This window comes from Lonchura striata, chromosome 1 (assembly GCF_046129695.1).
Source record: "Lonchura striata isolate bLonStr1 chromosome 1, bLonStr1.mat, whole genome shotgun sequence".
In the NCBI taxonomy this organism is placed as follows: domain Eukaryota; kingdom Metazoa; phylum Chordata; class Aves; order Passeriformes; family Estrildidae; genus Lonchura; species Lonchura striata.
In genome coordinates this window covers 127818311-127840308 of record NC_134603.1, presented here as the reverse complement: position 1 = coordinate 127840308, position 21998 = coordinate 127818311, and the positions used below count along the sequence as shown (strand labels likewise).

Below are 21998 nucleotides of genomic sequence, written 5' to 3'. Positions count from 1 at the left end.
TAGCAGAGAAAAATTATTGTGTGGAAGAGGGGCATTTAAAAAAAATCCATTCTAAAGGCAAACATACCCTGATATATATAAGCAATAAAACACCAAACTAAATCCCACAGATTCTTATTTTTCATAAATGCTGCACTTTGTTGTGATAACTTATGAAATTATTACTTGACTAGTCACTGAAAATAAAAGCTATATATTGTAAAAAGTGTTGTTTCATCATAGAAATAAATGTAATTCTGTGCCTGTCAGTCATGAACTGAAAAATTACAATAGAACTTGACAGAATTAAATTCCTATAAATGATACCTAAGAGGAGGTGGGAGTTTGTTTAAATTGTACTTCAAAGCAGTTGCTATAGGTCCTTTTTCAAACAACCTTGTATTTTCTGCTTGCCCTTCTCTTGGCAGGTTTATTTTCAATTTCCCATTTACTGAGTGTCTGTGTAAAAGTTCTACAGGTTAAGTAACAGATATATTCTTAAAGACATGTGATTGTCTGTCTTCAATTTAAATAATTTGCTCAGAATCTTTGTATATAATGTGAATATAAGGAGATTCAGTTTCCAGGCATTTTGATTCCATAGTTCAGTGTAGCAAAGAAGGTTCTACAATTACTTTAAAATATACAGTGGTTTAGTTTACATTAAAAAATGAGAATTCTTAAAAGAATGTATTTTTGCTATTATATTGTGATGTGTTATTTTTACAACTTTTGTAAACTGCACGTAAAAGATTTTGAAACTGAAAACACTGATCTAGATATTTATATCTAGTAAGAATTCAGCAGAATTTGAAATATCCCAATATCAGGATGGAGACAAAACAAATTAAAAATCTTTAAAATGGAAGAAGTTGCCCTTCTTCCTTGTGGTCAGTAAAAAGAGCAGCTCTGCACATTAGAAGTCTCCATTTGCAGTATTTACTACACCTATCCCCCAGTTTAAAGTACATCAATTAAACATGAACGGTTAAGAGCCCTAAGCATAATCGAGTTGAGAAGTTCCATAAGCTTCAGTGAGGGTCAACCTAATATTAATCTCATTCGCATTTGCTAAATGCTCAGATTTATTAAACAAATGACAGAACATATCAGAAAAATGAAATATGCCTGCCAGATACTGTTGCTTAATACATGGAAGGTATACAGTAAAGCAACAGACAAGACATCTACTGTATGTAACTCACAGATACTGCTAGTTCATTTTAACAAATGAACAAAGGAGCTCTAAAAATGTCCACTGCAGTATCTGTAACTGCATGAGTTTATTGAATCTATTCCCAAACCGTACCTATCACACCCACTCAAGCAAAGACAATTGTTAACAAAACAATATTTTCTAGTTCAATCTGCTCAACCCCTGCTACCAATGAGTATTCAACAGTGCATGTCCAAGTTGCCTGAAGTCAAGTTTTCAAATTGGAAGCAAACACACCAGAGGAAAGAAACTCGATTCTTCCTGTGCCATACCATATTTCCCCATACTTCCAAGTTTGAATAATTTCTCAGGAAGTACCTTGCATATCCCTTGTCAAGTCCAGTTCAAACTGTGCCTTAGCCTTCCTGATCCCATCCTTACACATCCAAACTGCATTCCTCTACGCTGCCAAGGTTACTTGTCCTTGCTTCCACCGGCTATGCATTTCTTTCCTACTCCTCAGTTTAAAATCCTTGCTCAGATCTCAAGACATCCCTTCCAACCAGAAAAACATTCCTGACAGTGCTGTTACAGGCATCAACCTGTTGATTGACAGTAGGCATAACTGTCAACATTTACCAGCATATGAAGCAAAACTGGGGGCAAAACACCAATACAAAAGCACAAGGTACTTTATCCTACTTTCTAAGCAGCACTGTTCTCAGCTATATAACACATCTCAGTGCACCAGTGAAATCAATGCACACATGTATCCTCACTGCTCTCTTAACATACCTCTTGGAATTACCTACTTCTTTTATAATTTTTATAATGCTATTTTGCATAAAGGTGTTTACTCTTATATGTCACATCAAACACAGTCCTGCTTGCTTAAGTTGGAGCATGTGTTTCAGCAAAACTTTCAATCAACAGCAACAAAGTTTAAATGGCATTGATGTAGAAGGTGCTTAACAAACACCTTATCTGCTTGTTACTAGGTTATTATTGATGCTGGCCTGTGTCTGCAAGAGTGTGGCCAGCAGGACCAGTCCATCCACCTGTACTGGTGAGGCACTGGTGAGGCCAATGGTGAGGTTCTGGACCTCTCAATACAAGAAAGACATTGAGGTGCTGAATTGTGTCCAGAGAACAGAGCTGGTGAAGGGTCTGGGGCACAGGACTTGTGAGAGCAGCTGAGGCAGTTGGGGATGCTCAGCCTGGACAAAAGGTGGCTCAGGAGGGGCTTTATTACTCTCTACAGCCACCTGAAAGGAGCTGTAGAGGTGGAGGTCAGCCTCTTCTCTCAGGCAACCAGTGACAGGATAAGAGGAAATGCTGTGCCAAGGGAGATCCAGGCTGCACATCAGGAAGAATTTCTTCACAGTAAGGGTTGTCAGGCATTGGAAAAGGTTGCCCAGGGAGGTGGTGGAGTCACCATCCCTGAAAGTCTTCAAGAAACTACTGGTTGTGACACCTAGTCCCATGATCTAGTTGACAAGGTGGTGTTGGATCACAGGTTGGATTCAATGATCTTGGAGGCCTTTTCCAACCTGAATGATTCTGTGACTATTCACAGGCAAGCCCTACAATTGTTTGTCAAACTAGCAAGTCACCAGCTGCCTTGTATACATTGTGAGATAGATGTTTATACTTAAAAGAAAAACACATTCTGAAATCCGTGCTTTAGAGTTGACAAGCAGACTGTAAAACTGGACAAAGTTGCTGTGTTAATACCAGCTGGCTTTAAATGTCCCTACACATTGTGACAAAATGCTTTTTTGGTAACTGCATTCCCATCACTTCAAATTTTAAAGCATTCTCTAGTTAATGACCAAAATACTACTGAGCAATAACAATGCTGATTGTTTTCACACGTTTTTCATCTTCAGTCTATCAAAATAAATTGCCATGAATAAAGCCCATGACGAAGACTTTTCCTACCACTTCAAGATCCTTATGTACATTTTTTTTTTTTTTTTGTAAATTGTGAATTGAAATCCATTAAGCATTTCCTATCATAGTTTGCTTTCCACTGAATTTTAGGCACAGAGTACCTTCACTATCTGCATTGTCTTCCTCATAACCAAGCACAATCCTGAGTATCCACAAGACAACTCAGGTCTGTGTAGTCTGCACAGCTCTCTGTAAAAGCATATGAACAGCAATGAAATGGAACCACCAGCTCCACTTAGGAGCTGCTCATGCTGCTCTTGGGTAGACTGCAGAATGATTCAGATTACCACACATACACAGTGGAGAATGTTTATTGAACTTTGGGATATGTGAGGAAGAATTGCTGATTATCAGTATTTGAGAAATACTACCTGCTGGAGCCAGCCTGCTCAGAATATTCTTATCTGATGAGGGACGTGAACAAAATGACATCTGGAAGTCTTTTATATCACCCACCCATTAGAAAAAAAAAGCTATTGTCTGACTTGATGATTCACGATTATAACTTTTCTAGTAACTGTCAACTTTCTGATGCCAGTTATTTAAATATCAAAATAATATATTTGCCTGCGGCAATAAAAAGCAATAAAATAGGAGTTGGCAGTTATTACTTACATTATAAAAATCTTGATTCAAAGAGTTCATCCAATTAGTAGAAGAATAAATTGCATCATGTACCTTTTAGCTAAAGTGTTTAATGCTGTTTTCATTTAGATTGTGTTTGTGTTCAAGTCCAATAACAGTGAGTGAGAGTGACAGGGATCCATTTTGTGGATCCTGCCATCTGGCACAGGATTCCTTGGAAGAGTCACAAAACATCTGTTTAAGCACCAGATACTCTTGAGGCAGACAGATGACTCGTGTGAGGGGTATGGAGGGTAAAAGGTCAGTCAGATGGGTGTCTCAGTGGGCTGGAAGAGGTCTCCCAAGCACAGCCTCTATACCAGCTGCATCCAGGCTTTTTGGGTTTGACTTGAACCAAACACCCATTCCAGACCACATAAGTTCCCTACCAGTAGCTGAAAACATAGGAACTGAATGGAAACTTCTGGACAGGGGTGGGAAAATAAGGGAAATGAAGACAATTTAGAGTAAATAATAAAAGTAACAGGTAATTCTGCTGCTGAAGGGAGTAAGAGAGAAGGACTATTTGATTATAAAAAGGATGCTGCTGCTGCAGGTGAAAGGAAAAGAGAATTTCCTGTACTGAAAAGATAAAAGAAGGGATGATTGCCTGGCAAGACAGCAAGGCAAGCAGCTGTTGTAGGGAGAGGAGAGTTGCTGCTACCTTCCAGTGCAGAAAGGACAGGAAATTGAAGCCCAGGTTAATATTTTAACCCAAAGAGCCCAGGAAGAGTATCTTCTGGGTTTTCAACTATGTTCACCAGGTAGAGTAGCACAGTAAGAGCAGACCAATGCAATGATGCTGCTGAGGACCTTGTAATTACACAATATACATTTTGTGTATTTTTACTTCAGTCTAGTTCAAATCTGAGTCCCAGATAAGTGTTTTCATTACAGCAATTCCAAAGACAGTTATCCCACCAATCTTTGGGATTTGAGCAGATATATCATGTGGATACTCAGTGAAGCACTTCATCATCCTTTTGTCTGTCAGACATGGTAACACCAGGTGAAGAAGCAATGACATGCGGTGGAAGAAGCAATGACATGCATCTCCTTTATGAGCCTAATATATGGAGTCAGCCCTTTCTGTTTGTCTTTGTGTATTTTGTGAGTCTTCCTGTCTTTTGTTACACTAAAGTGCTACCATAAAGCCATTAGGATTTCCCTCCCTCTCCTACTCTTCCATCCATAGTAGACACTCTATGAGAACACCCCACATGAACAGACTTCATGGAGCCACTTGAGTCTGAGGTGAGAATATTTTCTAGGAGTCCCAGCACCACTGCTGCTTTGTCTCTAGTCTGGTACCAGCTGGAGGCAGCAGAATCTCTGGAAGAGACAGCATCATCCTGGGACATGGATAAAGCATACAGCATATGCAGAACTTCAAGATGAAGAGGCTTACAGTTAAAGCCTTTTGCTGTGAGCTGGCATCGTGATTTCACCATGCCCATAATAAATTTCAGGTGCCTATAATTTTTTTTTCAGTTACAGTAGGCAAAGATATAATCAAGACTGCTGCGGGCGTTTTTCAAAACGTATTTTCTGAAGGTGTATACAGAACTCTATATGGAGAACATGTTTCCTCACATGAAGCAGTATGATATGATCAAGTCTTGAACCTAGAGATGTTCACAGTACTCATGAAAACTCCAATGGAACTGGTACTGGAGGGACAGTGACCACTGACAGTGATGTCAAGGTTTTATTAGTCTATAGTATGAGCAGAATATTTCAGTAGTACCACATGGAACAATACAATATAGTATGATTCCACAGAGGTTCCTTTTGTTATACTAGTGTTAAACTTAACAAAAAACAAAAAAAAAATTAGTTAAAACACCATTAACATACTTAATATTTATCAGCTATGCTAAGATACTACAGCACTAATACCAGAGGATTACTTTGGGAAGACCTACCTGGGGCTCTTCCTTCTATACTGCTCATATATAAATGCAGCCTGAAAACATTTCTAATCTGACAACCTAAAGCAACAATGAATAACTAAAAGGCTTCTCAAAAGCCTGTTCTGGTAAATCACAGTACAAAACTAGTTACAGTTAAAATGTCCAGAAAATATCTACAAGTCTTATGGGAGAAGTTTCTTATTCTTTCAAGTCTTAGCAAATCTGTGTATTTATTTTGGGGGCTAAATTTTACTTTGCAATTCCAAAGGAATAAAGGGCCCTACTATTGCTTTATGTCACTTTTATAATCTTACTTTAAAATGCTATCACCACTAATAATAAAATTTCCATTGTCTTTCAAAGTGAAAGTTTTACTTTGCTAATGTTAATTTTTATAGCATTATCAACCAGTCTTCAAGAACAGTGGGATTTTGTTTTTTTTTCAATAGGCTATACCAGCTTCACTGCAAAACTCAGTTAATTGACACTGAAATTATTTTTCCCTCAGCATCTCAGACAATAATTGGGTCTCTACTGAACACCTTCATCATTCATTAAGGAAAGCTTTTTAACATGCATATGCAGGGAAATATGATGAGTAGTCTGGCACAATTATTTTCATAATTGAGTAGCTGTTATGAATTCCATTTTTGTAAACAGAAACATAAAATTGGGAAATTTCCACAATTTTCCTGTCCAAACTCTTGTTCCTGAGCTATCCACAATCATGATATTGAAAAACTGAAGTACCATTACTATGTCAACATGGACCATAACACGAACAAAACCCTGCTTCTCACAAACCGGACGTGGAGACAAGCCCTCCATTCTCCTAGATCTCACAGATTCCAAGCTTCTACCCAGCCTACTTTAAATTCAGCTTCCTTGAATATATTTAACCAAACCTCACATTGTTTATAAACATCTATAAATACTAGAAAGAGGTACCAAAATAAATTCTGAAATACTGCACTATTAATTTGCATGCCACTTATTTTAAAATAAGTGTTTTTCTTAAATACCATAATTGTGGAATATCAAAGCAATGGAATAAATCAAAATCTTACAAGGTAAAAAAACAGGCAAAACAAAACAGAAACCAAACCCTCACTATTCAGCCTTAAAGCTCAGACTGAGGTAAAATCTTTTCTCTATTCCAAGCTTATGATGGAGAATGCCTCACCACTTTTTCTTTCTCTCAAATCTGATCCTGTATGTTCATTCCTCCCAGATCTTCTTACAAATGATGACAGAGAGACTAAGATCTGTATCTCCAGATCTGGCTAGACACAGCATTCCCTAGAATATGTTCCCCCACACAGAGCATAGCATCAGTGGTCATGTCATCAATCACAGATGCAGAGAAATGAATATAAATGTGCTTATTTCTAAACCTGATAGCTTGTTCATACTTGAAAAGAGATAAATCACTCCACAAGTATCTCATAAATAATGTTCACTTACAATGAAAGCATTAATAATTGCAATAGTATGTATGAAGATCTACGCAGAAGGCTATTCACCTATCACAGGGTGTGGAAAGAAAAAACTAATAGCATGAACAGTTCAAAAACTCTGAGACACAATAGACTTAAAAGACATAAAATGCTGTGGGGAGGAAAATGTGGAGTCACACAAGAAACTTGTGAAGTAAAGCTGTGAATCCGTACGCATTCCACTCCTCCGCAGATACTGGCCTGGGGCTACTATACGTCTGAAAGAGGCTGTCTGTGTGGAGATTTACGAATTAACTGCACTTCATTTTCAAAAACTGCTATTCATCATCACATGGTGTTTTCAACGAGGGCAGTTGAGCTAAAATGCTTCAGCTGAAGCCACTAAGTATTTGCTAACTTGATACTGATGTCAATTCTAGGGTGGAGAAAAGCACAGAAATTAAGGATCCTGGTATGCCAATTTCACAGGAATTTTGCAGAAAACACTATTTTCTGATTTTTACAACCCCTTTCTGCTACTTGAATTTTTATTACAGCTCACTCTTCCTCTTTGCTTATACTAAAAACATTGAATCCTAGTTTCTTCTCTACCAAAAGATGCTGATAATCTCTAGCAAGTGAGAAAGATGGAATAGCAAGAACATGATCTGGACCACTGGGACTTTTATTTATATCTGACTGATCCAGCAAAAAAGAACAGTTTTGTAGCTGCTCCTACTTTAGCACTTTAGCCTTCTCTATGCCATGATGAACAGATACTGTTCATCAATACAATATCTTGCCATGTTTCAATATAGGGTGCATTTGTAACTCCTGGTATTTTGTACTGCATTTGTAACATCCTGCATGGATGAGCATGTTTAGGAATGTCTTGGTTTAAAACAAACATTAGAAACTTGAGTAATAAATATATATTCATCATCTGGATAAAGATGCCTAAAATCCTACTGCCTCTGACTATAATTATAGTAATAAAAGTATTGTTGACTGATGAAGAGATGTACTATTTATGCTGCAGGGATTGCAAATCAACACTTTTTTTATACTGAGTTAAAAATCCAGTCTGCATTATAAAACTTAATTGGTATATTAAATAATTACTCATTGGTACAAAAAATAACTCACCTCTGGACTGCAGTGATTAATATTTTTGGCTTTCTTCTTCTGTATTATCTTTTTACTATGATCTATATTATTGCTATGATAATAAACTCATCAATTCAAGACAATATTTGGTCTTTACTGGATAAAACATGTTTATGTAAAATGTATGCTCATTGTCCTAAATCACATCTTCAAGATATCTTTCATATGTAGTAAAATATTGTCTCAGTAGATTAGAGAAAGTATTTCCAAACTTGCCTACAAAGCACAACCCTCAGAAACCTCTTATTTTAATATCGTATCTTTAATCTTATTTTGCTCACTATATCCCTGGAGTGAATATTAAAAAGAAGACCTATTTTACAGTTGCCAAGTGGGGATACATCATCTGAACTGCAAATTTAAATTTAAATGCTTTAGATCTTCTAGAAAGATTAAAAACGCAAGTGGTATTTTCATCTATATTTATGAAGTACGTATTGATAAAGTTTCTAAATTCTGTCAGTAGGAGTGGAAGAGCCTTCCCTCATTCAGAGATGATGTGGTTATTGCAGGGCTTTTCCTGCTCTCAGTGGAAAAGTTGTAGACCATGGTCAACATTCAATTGAGCCAGCTTATAATTAATTTTACATTAGATGCCCTTTTGAGAAAATAGAGAGGAAATAAACTGTTCACTGTATCAGTTTTCCATTTTAAAATACAAAGGTTACCGTAAGTGTCAGAACTCAAATAATTAAGAAATTTCTGTGCAGACTATTTCAGGATATTTTTGCATAAAGTATTTCAACAGCATATGATTATTCACTTTTCACCCCACATAACCCATTGGGAACAGCACTAACAAGTGTGGCAAACTACCAAGACTGGTAAAATGACCATGGACTCCACTGTCTACTCCACCCATGCCATAAAAAGCCAAGTTCATTGCTGCTGCCCTGCTCTCAGTCTTTTTTATTTCTCTCTCCTGCAATGTTCCCTCCTGTCTTGCCTTTTTTCTCCTCTCTCCAATAGAATGTCTCTTTACTACTTATTCTCTCTTCTTGACACCAGGTGCCCAAGCTGAGCATGGTTATGAATACATGAAAACCCTGTTGCAATGAAAACACATTGTACATCACCACCAAATAGAAGCAATGAGCTGCAGTGTGTTCCCTGAGGAAAAAAAAGAAATAGGGAAAAAATTCCAAAGCCTGTGTGAGGTCTCTTCAAAGTCTTTTGGGAAAGGGCAGCCATAAAGAAAACTGAAACTCATGGACAATAATACATGATTAACACAGAAGAATGTCTGCAAATTTCACAGCTGTAGGTTTCACTAGCATCAGCAGTGTATGTACAAGAGAGAAGGTTTATAGAGCTGAATCACTTGGCTAAATCTGGATTGATCATCAAATCATATCCTCAGTTGGAAGGGTCCGGACAAGGTTCAGTGAGTCCAAATCACAGGACAACCCCCAAAATTACATCATGTGCCTGAAAGCATTGTTTCACAAGCAAAGAGTAAAAAATGTTCCTAATATTATGTTGGCTCTCCCTACCAGGATGCAGCTTACCTTCCTCACCAAAGAAAAGTGGGAAAGAACAATTAAAAATTTAATTTAATTAATTTACTGTAGCTTCCAATACCACCTTGGTTCATTGCTCAGATTGGACAGTCTCCAGTAGCAGGAACTATGTCAAGGATCCCTGTGAATGGACAGAAGCTAGGACACTATAGTGGTTGCATAGAAGGAGCTCATCAGATACTTAAGAAAGTTTGCCTAATGCATATACAACCAAGCTATTGCTCACTTTTCACAAAGCACAATGTTAGGACGGGCTACAAGTATTTTTAAGTAAGTGAACAAATCACATAGCTCAAAACACACTGCATAGAGTAAACCTACCTTCATCTGCTAAGAAAACTATACAAAGAAGAACATTTCTTTCTTAACTAGAGAACCACCTCTATGCATAGTCAAGAGAGTTTTTCCTAATGTTACCAAAAAGGTATTCTATTTTTAAGAGGAAAGCTTTTGTTCAGCTTTACATTCATCTTGTACTTAACATGATTACCAAATAAAGTCAAATCCTACAGATAACATGAATTTAGAGTAAACACAATTTATAAGGGTATCAAGTTACAGTGCTTACTAAAGCTTGTAGAAATAATAGTCATGCTGCTATGGATGATAAAATCACAGAAACAAAAAGAGCCATTGGACTATACCATTGAAGTATACTAACTTAAGCCAACACCAAAGTACACAATCATAGGATCACAGCATGGTTTGGGTGGGGGGCACCTCCAAAGGTCATCCAATCCAACCCCCCTGCAATGAGTCAGAATGTCTTCAACTAGATCAGATTGCTCAGAGCCCTGTCCAACCTGACTGAATGATTCCAGGTTCTGGGCAACCTGTGCCAGTGTTTTACCACCCCCAGTGAAAAAACTTTTTTATTTAATCTAAAAAAGTAAATCTTCTTCAGTAAAAAAACATTAAAGTTTCTAGTTCTTCTCTGCAATAACATCACTTTTGCCTATACACTTGAATGTCTGTATTCTTTGGCTGTAAAACATCAGCAAGGAGACATAGTTGCTATATTATCAGGATACAGAGGGCTTTTTCTGCAAAACACTTGCCCTAGGATTAAAATTAAACTTGTTGCTGCACTTCAGTATAGAAACAATGTCAAGAGCCATGTGCAAACGTTCCATTTCATACTAAACTGATGCTGTCTCAAATGATTTAGCAATGTTTTAGGGTGGACACTGACTATGATTCCCATTTTGGCACAATTTGGTGCAAGCTTATGTTATAAATTAGCACTCCAAGGTCCTCTAACCAATATTCCCATGCAAGTGAATCTGATCCTTTACATCCTTAATTATACTGGCAAGTACTCTCTTAAACACAGCTGTATTGCTTCTAGCAAAATGGAATACTGATACAAAATCTTTGGGGAAAAAAAGCCAAAGACAACCCTCGATAGTTTCACCAATGCTTCACGTTTTTTAAGAAAAACTTCTTATTTTAAAATAAGTTTCCCACTCCCTTTGTCTGTAAAGAAAAAGTTGTCTTTTTCTTTGTAGCACTTTAGCACATGTCACTTTGTGGTGGTCTTTGATTTGAGGCAAGAGTGAACATTATTTTCAAAAGGCAACATGAAGGGGGTGTTTTCAAAAGGCAACACAATCCTGACTTACAAAAAAAAAAGAAGTACATTACTGTGATTTGAGTAGTTGCTTTTCAATAATAACCCTGAACATTTCTATATGTCTGTGTTCAAAAGGATGTTGCTCATGTCCCCCTTAACCAAGAATATGTCGGTGGTAATTACGCATGAAGCCAGTGAATCTCCAAGCAGTTTCTCTTAATGTTGTAATATCAATTAGTAGTAAATATGCCCTTGTCAAATAGGAGAGAATGGCCTAATTCATACCATAAAGAATTAGAAAAGAAAAAATATGCAGAGTTAATTACATAACAATGTTTGTCAAGCCATAATAAATAGCTGAAATAGATGGGTATACAAGAGAAACATGTTTCAGATGAGCTTTAACAAGTCACATAGACAAGATTGATAAAGTTATTAAAACCAATATAGAAGGAAGGCAAAGACAATAATGTTTGCTTAAAGGAATAATCTTGCATGTAGAATGAAGGAGTTGGATGATTATTTTTTCTGTGAATTAATTCCTGTTTTTCTATGCATGAAGAAAAAGGAACATTATTAGCCACTTGTTTTGTTCAGCACTGACCTTGAAATCCATCTCCTTTAGAAACATAGCAGTTTCAAGCTCTTACAGACATGGCTACAAGGAATTGGTGGATCATGAAACCATGCTGGCCCTTCCAGTAGAAATGCAAACCATGTTAACAAAAAAAGCAGCAGTACAGCTGACAGAAGAGTGAACCTCCCTTTGCTATTGCTGTGACTGACACACAACCCGTCTATGAAAATTTTCAGCGGCTGTTTTCTTACACCACTCAATTTCATCCTCATTAGGACTCTTAGGATGAACTATTTCACCAAAGAGATTATAGTGTTTAGGGTAGAGAGGTTTTTTCCAATCCATGCCTGTAAAAAAGTGGGGTGGCAAGGTACCTTGTAGCAAAACTTTGGTCAGTCAGATAAGGAGTTAAGGAAGATAAGGAAATCATCTCTGTTCACTAGGCAAATTATTCAATAAGCTCTTGAAAGATCATAATTAACATTTGTTGGATGATTCTAGGCTGTAAAATGCAGCAAATTTTTCTCTATCATGAGGGGAAAAAACCTAAACAAACTGCAAACAAGCTGTAGTAGAATGTTAAAAAGCTAAGAGGCTGCATCTACAGATAACTATTACCTAGTCCAAAATTCCTATTTATTGCAAAATTTATGTAAAATCTGAAAAAGCAACATGCCAATAAGAGCTACTAGTAAGTTAATCAACAAAATCTTACATCAGCTGGATGTAGATGCATGGTTAGCCCTTATTTAGTAAAAGCTAACTACTTAAAATTGGGTTTGGAGTAAACTTTAGGAAATGGAATTTTGACATACAAACAAACATGCATAACAGAACTTTGGAGTGCAGTAAATCACCCCAAAACATTTTGAAGCTCTATAAACAAAGCAGATTCATCTTCTCTCCAAAAGATTTAGAAGCAGTACATGCACAAAACATATACTTGCATAAAAAAATAACTCTTCAGAGGAAAAGGCACATCAGCTAATTTCGTTTATGAACACCGTGAGCTCGTAAACATAGTCATGCCATTATTCCATGGAAGAATCTCAGTGCCTTGAACACAGCAAGAATAAAGCACACTTTGAGGACAAAAATCAAAAGCTTAACCATGGAACTGGTATCTGACCTAGTCAAAGGAAAGTTCTGAACCCATTTTACTTCATTTTAAATAATGAAAGACCTCACAGGAAAAATATCTGAAATTGCACAGTTCTGGGAGCAAGTGACCATAAAAGTTGGTGTGTAGTGAGCCTTACAAAGCATGCTTCATTATACTGCTGCTGTTTAAGTAGAAATCACACATTATCTCCATCTTTCGTATCATTTGCTACAATTTTGCCTGCAAATTCAATACCTGGTCTGCTCAACTTCAGCACAGAATACTGGAATTAAATAAACAAAGGAAAAACACTTGACTCATAACTGCATAAGAATGGAAAGACTGAGTCAAGGAAAAAGTTGAAGGCAGAGGTTCTGCCAGAAATGTGCATTCATGCTGCTGCCAGTACCGCACAGGTTGAATAAAACTCAAATGTAAACAATCCCTTTATAAAATATTCTGCTGGGTAGAAACTTCAAAGTGCAAAACATTTATAAATCAAGATTATTTATATAAGTACATTGCTAAGTAATGGGCCATGATGCTTAATAGAAAATATGACCTCTGACCTGGTGAGAAAGTACACTGTAAGGCTTGGAATATGGTTAAAATATTAGTTAGGAGGATGAATAAAAATTGGCTTAGGAAAGTAGCTCCTCAAAGAATGCTTTAAAATCAAACTTAATGAGTTGAGACTGAAAATGCTGGAAAATACATAATGGTGACTTTTATTCAATCCAAGTATTTGGCCGGAAAATAACTTCCAGGATATACTGCACAACAAAATTCAGATGAAAATCACTACCCAGTGAAGGTTTCCTATGATCTTTCTCTGACTTCTGTTAAGCCTCAGTCCATGCATTTCCATGTCTTAAGAGAACAGTTTAATCTAACTTCAAACGCTCTGCATGTCATAGTCTTGAGATATGAACATATTTTCATATTCAGATGTTCCAAAACATATTTAGATGAAAGCCAGCTGAAATGTTTAGAAACTTAACATTGGTGAGATGAGGTTGCCACGAGATTTGCTCCTGTTATTTTTGAATGTTAAAAAATAAATAGCCTTCAGCAACCATTAGCCAGCACCAGAATGCATTGTGATTGTTCTGGTCTTATCTCTAATGAAGAGAAGCACCAGGTTCCTAGTGGTGTGCATCATCTCTAGTTTCAAAATTGCCTTAACAGGCACAATAATTAATAATAATAACAGAGTGGTAATAATTTCCAATTTAAAACAAGAAAATTCTGAAAAGATACAGGAACCACAGAATAGAAAGGTGTAACTCTGTACTACAAAAATTTAAGAAACAAATACTCAATAGTAATAGCAGAGAGCAAGTTAAGATGATGATAAAGTCAACATGTCTTTGTTTTTAAGTTTGTATGTGCATTCTCACTGTATTTCTTCAAAGGAGTAAGCGACAGTTGATTGAATTTACTAAGATTTCCCAAACTTTCAATAAAATTCCTCCCTAAAGGTTTTTAAGAAAACTAAGGTTCCAGGACATAAGACAAAAGACCTGCCAGGGATAAATCCTTGCTCCAAAGACTGAGTAGAGTGGGTAGGAGAAAATGCTTAGTCCTCAGAACAGAACCCACAGAGTTCAGAGTTCAAGTGGGATTTGTTATAGTATCTATGTTGTTCAACACATTCATAAAACAACTGGAAAAATAGTAAGTAATAATATGAGTTTGCTTATGATATGAAGTCTATTACGGTAATGGCTGACTGGCATGGAATCCAGGAAGTTCATTATGAACTGAGTAACTAGACAATAAAATGATAAATGAAGTGGGATGTAAGTGAATGCAAAACAATTCATCTGTATTTCAAATTTTAAATTATGAGATCTCAGGAAAAGCCCCGTGCTTAGGACACTGCTTTGCACAGAACCACCTCTCTTTGTTTTTCAGCCTATGTAGCTGTTCATTCAGAGACACAGTGGAGGCTAAAAGTTTACATGGATCTCAGAAGACAAGAGCATGGAACAGAAACCCATCAGGGCTAATACTTCCACAGAAAACCTCTCTGGCTCAGGAAATATTTAAGTTAGCAATTACTGAGTGTAAAGAGAAAATTTAGGGGTGTCATATATGCTTCCCCTGATCTGATTCTCTCCTAGGGATTTCCTTACAAGCTACTGTTGGACACATGACAATGACCTAGATAAACTTCTGATCTGGTCCATTATGGCCATCTTTGATGCTGACATATTGCAGCATAGTAAGTCCCACTGCAGCAAAAACCAAACCTGGGATGTATCAGGACAGATACTTCCAGAGAAGATGGGTGATAAATCTGAAAAAGGTCCAAGTGCACAAAGCAGCTACTAGGATAGACAGGCTATCACTGGGATCTGATGGCTCTGCATGCCGGGGCATTTTTCATTCTTGATATTATTGGGCTTTTGCCATGTGTAGTATCACATTTTTAAATATTTAAGCACTAGGTATGATCCATAATGAATGACTTTCATTGAACAATTGGACACAAGCAACAAATAAGGCTTGCGGCTTAGTGTCTCAAATACATACAGAAACCCCAACCACAGGTCTTCCAGCCCTTCTAAAGAAATACCCCAAGGTTAGCCTGAGGCTGGATTATTTGACTCCTGCTAATATATAGCAGCAGAGTATAAAAGAGGAAATTAATTGTCCCAATACAAATTTGATGGTTACTGCCTCTGCTGCAAAAAGTTTAGGAATTACCACACTGTAAGAGCCTGCAGAATAGTTACAGTCACTAAAATGTACAGCTTGAATATTTTTGTGTTTAAATGGCTGAAGAATTTGCTAAGTCTTCCTGATCCAATATAGTAATGAAAATGTGCTACAACCTTTGCTTACTTTTGCTATAAAACTAAATTTTGCATTGAAACTGGAAAAAGTTATCTGAAGAATTTCAGCCATATTTTTGAATGAAAAAGTGCACTCAGAAATACAGAAACTCATTAGGAAACCACCACAACAGCAAGCTGTTAACATTTTTAAAATGCCTCTTAAGCACACAACAATTTTAGAAAGCTTCTTTGTTACTGTTGTTTCATGTACTCAAGAGCTAAACCAGAAAAAACAGAAGTATTCTATACTACAGGTATTTTAGTTACTTGCTAAATTATGCCTCTGGGGGACAGCATGGAAGCCAAGTGAGAAGAGTCATTTTTGATGCCCAACTTAGACAGTAAAAGAACCACATCCCTTTAAGTGCAGAATTGCAGCACTAACAACTCAAAAGTGCAATTGCCCTTAAACAGATGCAATGGACTTCAGAGGTTTCTGTCAAGCAGGCTAGCAATGGAAAGAAAAGTTAAAAGCCATTTGTTTGCAAACAAAATTTTGTGTCAAAGTCCTTTCATCTTAAATGTTTGTTTCCATTAAGAGATAAGAGGTCAACATCAAAGCTTTAATAAAAAAAAAAAATCAGAATAACTCATACTATCAGATTTGAAGATGAAACTCAGATTTGATGCTCATAGTATTTGTTTTTGCAAATGGTTCCAATTCAGTGTTTATTTCCTATTACAATAATGTATCCAGAGTAATTAAAACCAACATACTTTTCTAAGTTCCTATACTGTATATCACATATTTTCCCTTTCACTTGAGAGTCTGGTAGATCACCTTAAATCCACTTGTTCCCCAAACTTCTTCATACTAAGAAGCTATTTTTAGAGGAATATGCAGTAAACAATTAAAATATCTACAAAAGAAACAACTGGCAACCTTTATTAAATAACACTGTCAGAATGGCTGAACTGAGGTAAAAGAGCAAGGATGCTTAAAGGCCATTTTATGAAGTCATGACTTTTAGGATATGTCTACATGCCTTAATCGCTTTGGCTGACAAGTTGATGGACGAACTCTGATTTCTCCAATTATAAGTTCAATAGCTGAAACAAGTCTAAAAAGGTCATGTGTAAAAGGCATACAATATTAACCTCAGTTTTATGTGCAGCTTGTTAAACTCCCAGAACTTGTAATAGCAGAGACAAATTGAGTAACTTTCTGACCTTTCTGTGATAAAAACCTACAGCTATTTAAAGAAAGACCTAAAGGTTACCAATTATTTTTCTTAAAAGCCATATTCCTCAGACTGGGAATTTAGTACTGCATTGAGAAATTAGTTTGTGGAAAGCTTCATTTGAGTGCTTTTAGAAGAGTTGCAAATCTGGAGCAAATCCACTGGTTTGTTACCTGTTTTGGCTAGAAGAAGAGGGAGACTTGAGAGGAAACAAGAGAACAACAGAGAAAGGGGTCAAAAGAAAAAGAGCAAGAAAATACAAGAGCATGGATGCATGCATTCAAGAATAAGCAATCCCAATAGAAGAATAACAATCCCAATTTTTTGATCAATATTATCCAGTATCAAGCTTCAGGACATCTACTAAAATAAACAGCCAAGTTGCTGTGCTTCCCACAATGTCATGCACCAGAGTGTTGCAAGCAAAACTGAGGCTGCAAAGTTCTGTGTTTATAACCTTTCCTGACTCAAAGCCTAAAACTTCCCCAACATTTTAAAAAATTTGAACTAATATATTTCTTAATTGATTAATGTTTCAGAGGTATATTCTTTTTTTAATTTCTTTACATCCTCTGGATGCAAAAGGCTAGTTGGATCAAATAGATTTCAGTTCAAAATACAAAGTCATGTTTGTAAATCCTTCTCATCATGTCAGTTCTACTTATTGCAAAATATGCATTCAGACTGATTGCAGATAGTACTAATAATTAAGGATAAAAATGTGTAAAGCTTCCATAAATATCAGTTTCTGTTTTTACTGGTGAATGACTGGCTATGAGTTTGTATTAAGAAAGCTACAGATTCTGATTTTTATGAGCCTATCCATATTGAAAGTTCAGACTGATTGGGTTTTCCTCTTTGTCCTAAACTCTCTGGAAACAAGACCACTCTGGCTCATCACATAATTTGCACAATTTTTCTTGATGAAAGAGTGAATAGTCCATAGGATCAGGAAATTTAAAAGTTCAATTTTTACCTCTTGAAAATACTAAATAGTAATTACTTGGCCTTAAGGATTTCTAGGAACAAATGTAAGTTTCCATATTCATTACAATTTATTATGTCATTACAGCTGAAATTAAAAAAAATGTCATTTTAAGAAAAGTGAGGTCTCCAGGCAGCATCCCAATAATTTTAATCAGATTGCAATTATTTGACCAAATTTATGCTGATTATTAAGTGAATTGAGAAGCATGCAGGGGTCATGTAGAGCAGAACCTATTTGTTTTTAATGAGTTTCCAAAATTTTATTTTGTAAATTCACTTCATTTGCCCTCTAGGCTCATTATGTCACTACTAGTTGCCAAACCACCTTCAACTTTGTGGATTATCCCATTAAGGGGTGTGTTCCCTCTTTTGAGAAACACTGCCTTAATGTCTACCCATACTACTATTTTAAGGGATCTTTGATGAAAAAGAAATCATAAATGTTTACCTTTAGGGTTTACCAAGACAGACATAAACACTTCTAGCACACTAAGTATTTCTTGAGCCATTAACCACACTGCAGATGGGCTCTTGTCTTCAAAAAATCTTTAAGGCTACAGTAAGTGTTCAGTATGTTTGCATAAGAAATCATGCACAGTTCAGGCTCCTTTTAGTTTCAAGCAACTCCATAACAATTATTCTATTGCATCATAAGTCTCTTTTTAGTGTAGGTACTGTGATTTTTCTGGCCGTCAGGGAATAGTACCTTTATCTTAACCAAATAGAAATTTCAGAGGCAAAAGTATTTGGGCCCACTGTACCCTAGGCAAGGCTTAGCACATATTTACTGCTCTGACACGACACTCTGTCAGTACTTCTCTGAAGTAGAATTATTTTAAATTAATACAGTTCTATAACCAATATATATTAATGTCACTTTCTTTTTTTAAAGCTTTCTGTGGTTTACTATGTCCATCCAAATGTGTTTTATTTTGGATGATTACTGTTCCTTTTTAATCCCTCTGAACAGTAACAAAGTCTTTAGTGAAACTTAAAGACCAAGATTTTATTTCTGTATCCATTGCAAGCTGTTGAACTCCCATGCTAAGAAATGCTTTTTATAGTCTGATTATTTCAATGATTATTTTTGTAATTCAGTCATAAGACTCTTATTATCATTACTATTAGTATTTTTAAAGGAAGAAGAGCAGTAAATAAAGAAAATGTTTTTTTTTTAAACATTACTGTAGTATTCAAGCATAACCCCATTTATTACCTAGTACATGTTTAAAGATAATAATGTGTGTGCGTGTGTCTGTGTGTGTCTGAGAAAGAGAGAGAACAAGGCCCAATTTCAGTATTATTCCATTGCTCAGAATATAGAACAACAACATGCAGCTGAGATATTTTCCCAAAACTTGTGCCTCCAATGATATCAATCAATAGTTTTAATATACATCCATCCCTGCATGGATGCAATGGTTTGACATTATCTTTAATATTCCTTGGGTCTTTAGCAGTTCTTAAGTCTCCTTCTAAGTACAACTTTGTTTATTTAAGAATAATTTGGCTTCTTTTTATAGATTTTCCTCCTAATACTCAGAATTTGCTTTCTCCATTACATCCTATTGACCTGATTATTAAAACAAAGATTCTTATTCTAATATATTATACCATGCCAGTCATTGCTATTTTCAAGGTGAACTTCTCATTAAATTAAGGAGTTGGAATTTTACATTTTCATTAACACTTACCAGTAATATCATCCATAAAAAATTTGACCTTTCTCCCTATTTTTAATTCAGCTTGCTTATCAGCTATTTCCTTCAAATTATCTGAAAAATGGTCAAGAACTAATTCCCTAAGTTCAGACTCAGATAGTATTCAGTATCTGTATTCAGTATTTTGAATGTGCCAACCACTTCTAACACTGTTTTAGAAAAGAAAAAAAGAATTCGTAAGTGCAATCTAAATTGACTGTATTTTCAGGAAGCAAACCAGAGATTTTATGAAGTGGATCTGTATATCAATATCAGTAATGTGGTATCCTATGCATGATGTTTATAAGACAAATAATTATTTGTGTACCAGGCACTTGTTATAGGCAAATTAAAGGTAAAAAGCAGGTCATTTATACAGCACATGAAAGCCTTTTCCTTTAATTCTCCTGATTAGTTTCTTGGTGTATCAAATAGTTGTCTTGTTGTATCAAAAAGACTTGATATTTTTTTCTAAATACCAAACAAACACTGCATTTAAGAAGTGAAAATAAAAGCTCATACTTTTTCTTAGGACTTCACAGCTCCTTCAATACACTCCATGGTTCTACAAACATTTAATTTCCACTTCCAAAACATAAAAAATGCAATATTTTCAAAATTTATTTATTTCAACCAACTTGCTTTTCTAATGCAAAATCCGAAAGACTGCCCCCATTTTCTTTTATATCAACATATCCTTACATCCACATAATCATATAACCCTACTAAACATAACATAATTCACCTGAACATTACCATGACCATGTCTCAATAAATTCCTTTTTTTTAAATTAGGAAATGTGTACCTATCAACTGTCTGTATCTGGTAGTGATGATATAAACCTGTCAGCTAGAGGAAAGCTCCATGAAGGAACCTGTCATCACTCCTTCCCTGAAATAAACGATGGCTTTCTGGGACTTCTAGAAAGCATCTAGTGACAGAAGTTATTGCAATAATAGGCTATCCTGCATTAGCACAGCTGCTTTTTTGTGTTTCTATCTCTTCTGGACTTCCTATCATGCCTATATGAAATCCATTCCTCGAGCATGGAACTCATCTACAGGTTCATCTATTAATGACTTATACTAGAAGGAAAATACCTCGGTGACTCTCAAATCATGCTTTGGACTTAAGATTAAAAAAAATAGGAACTGTTTTAAAGATATTTTTTCATGTAAAAAATTGATTTTGTTCCCAGTCTCTTAATCCCACCCAGACCAGCAATAAATTTGGAGCTATGTAATTTCTAGATTCATACAAGTCTTTCCATAGGTCTTTACACAGAAACAATTATGTTCCATATAGATCTGCAATCAAAAGTAAACTTGATTCATATATCACATATATACAAATGATGTGTAGAACTGTTCTTTTGTTATCGATCAAAGTAGGCAGCAGGAACTCAAGACTATATTCCTGTCTCTGTAAGCAGGGACATGTTTTAAAGCCATTGTAAAACAAGACAGCTAGAAATAGTTTACTTACTTTGTGAAGTGTTTTCATCTATATATAAGACTTTTTCCATGCTAATAAGTGATGATTCTCATTGCAATGATCTTACATAATGATTCTAGCTTTGTATTTTCAAAGAATGGAGGCAGCAGTCTGCTGTAATCCTCTTATCACCACAGATCAAGAATTCCCACTCAGATCTCAACTGCTCTTATATGTGCCCATTAATATTAAAATGTCTTGTTGCCATGCACATCAAAACCTACTGAAGATTATAAAAGATTTTTCTTTCTTCCAGTCAGATTTACTAACTGTTGCTATCCACATATGTCTATTTGATTCACTTGCATATAAAATCGTGAATGCATATAAAATCAATGAAGTCTAAAAGGCAAAAACTGCAGTTAGACCTCAGCAATATTTGAAGCATTACATTTTACCATGAAAAGGTGGCTCTTAAAGCTATATTTCAACAGTTATTCAAATTATTTTTACCAAAAGAAGCCAGAATTCACCCTGAAAAAATTAGGTTTGACAGCAGCAGAAAGAAAACTGAGCAGTTGTATGTCCATCAGTGTTTTACAAACAAGAGATGAACTAATGTCATATAATAGCAATGTTCAAATTATGTTGGCATTAAAAGTCTATAAAAGCATAAGGTGATCTGTATTGATACTCACAGCTCTTAATAAAGCAATAGAATTTTATGGGAAAATTCAAGTGCTTGGTATACCAGAAAAAGATTTAAAACTAAAGCCACATTTAAACAATTATATATAAACCCAAACACAATTTTTTTTAAAAATCAGTTAAAATTAACTAATAAAAAGCAGT

The 21998-nt window shown here is 35.7% G+C and overlaps 1 protein-coding gene across 1 annotated transcript in view; it reads right to left on the bottom strand.

The window, feature by feature from the left end:
• CRPPA (CDP-L-ribitol pyrophosphorylase A) overlaps positions 1-21998 on the bottom strand; it is a 109014-nt gene that overhangs the window by 23879 nt on the left and 63137 nt on the right. The gene's annotated exons all lie outside the window — the stretch shown is intronic.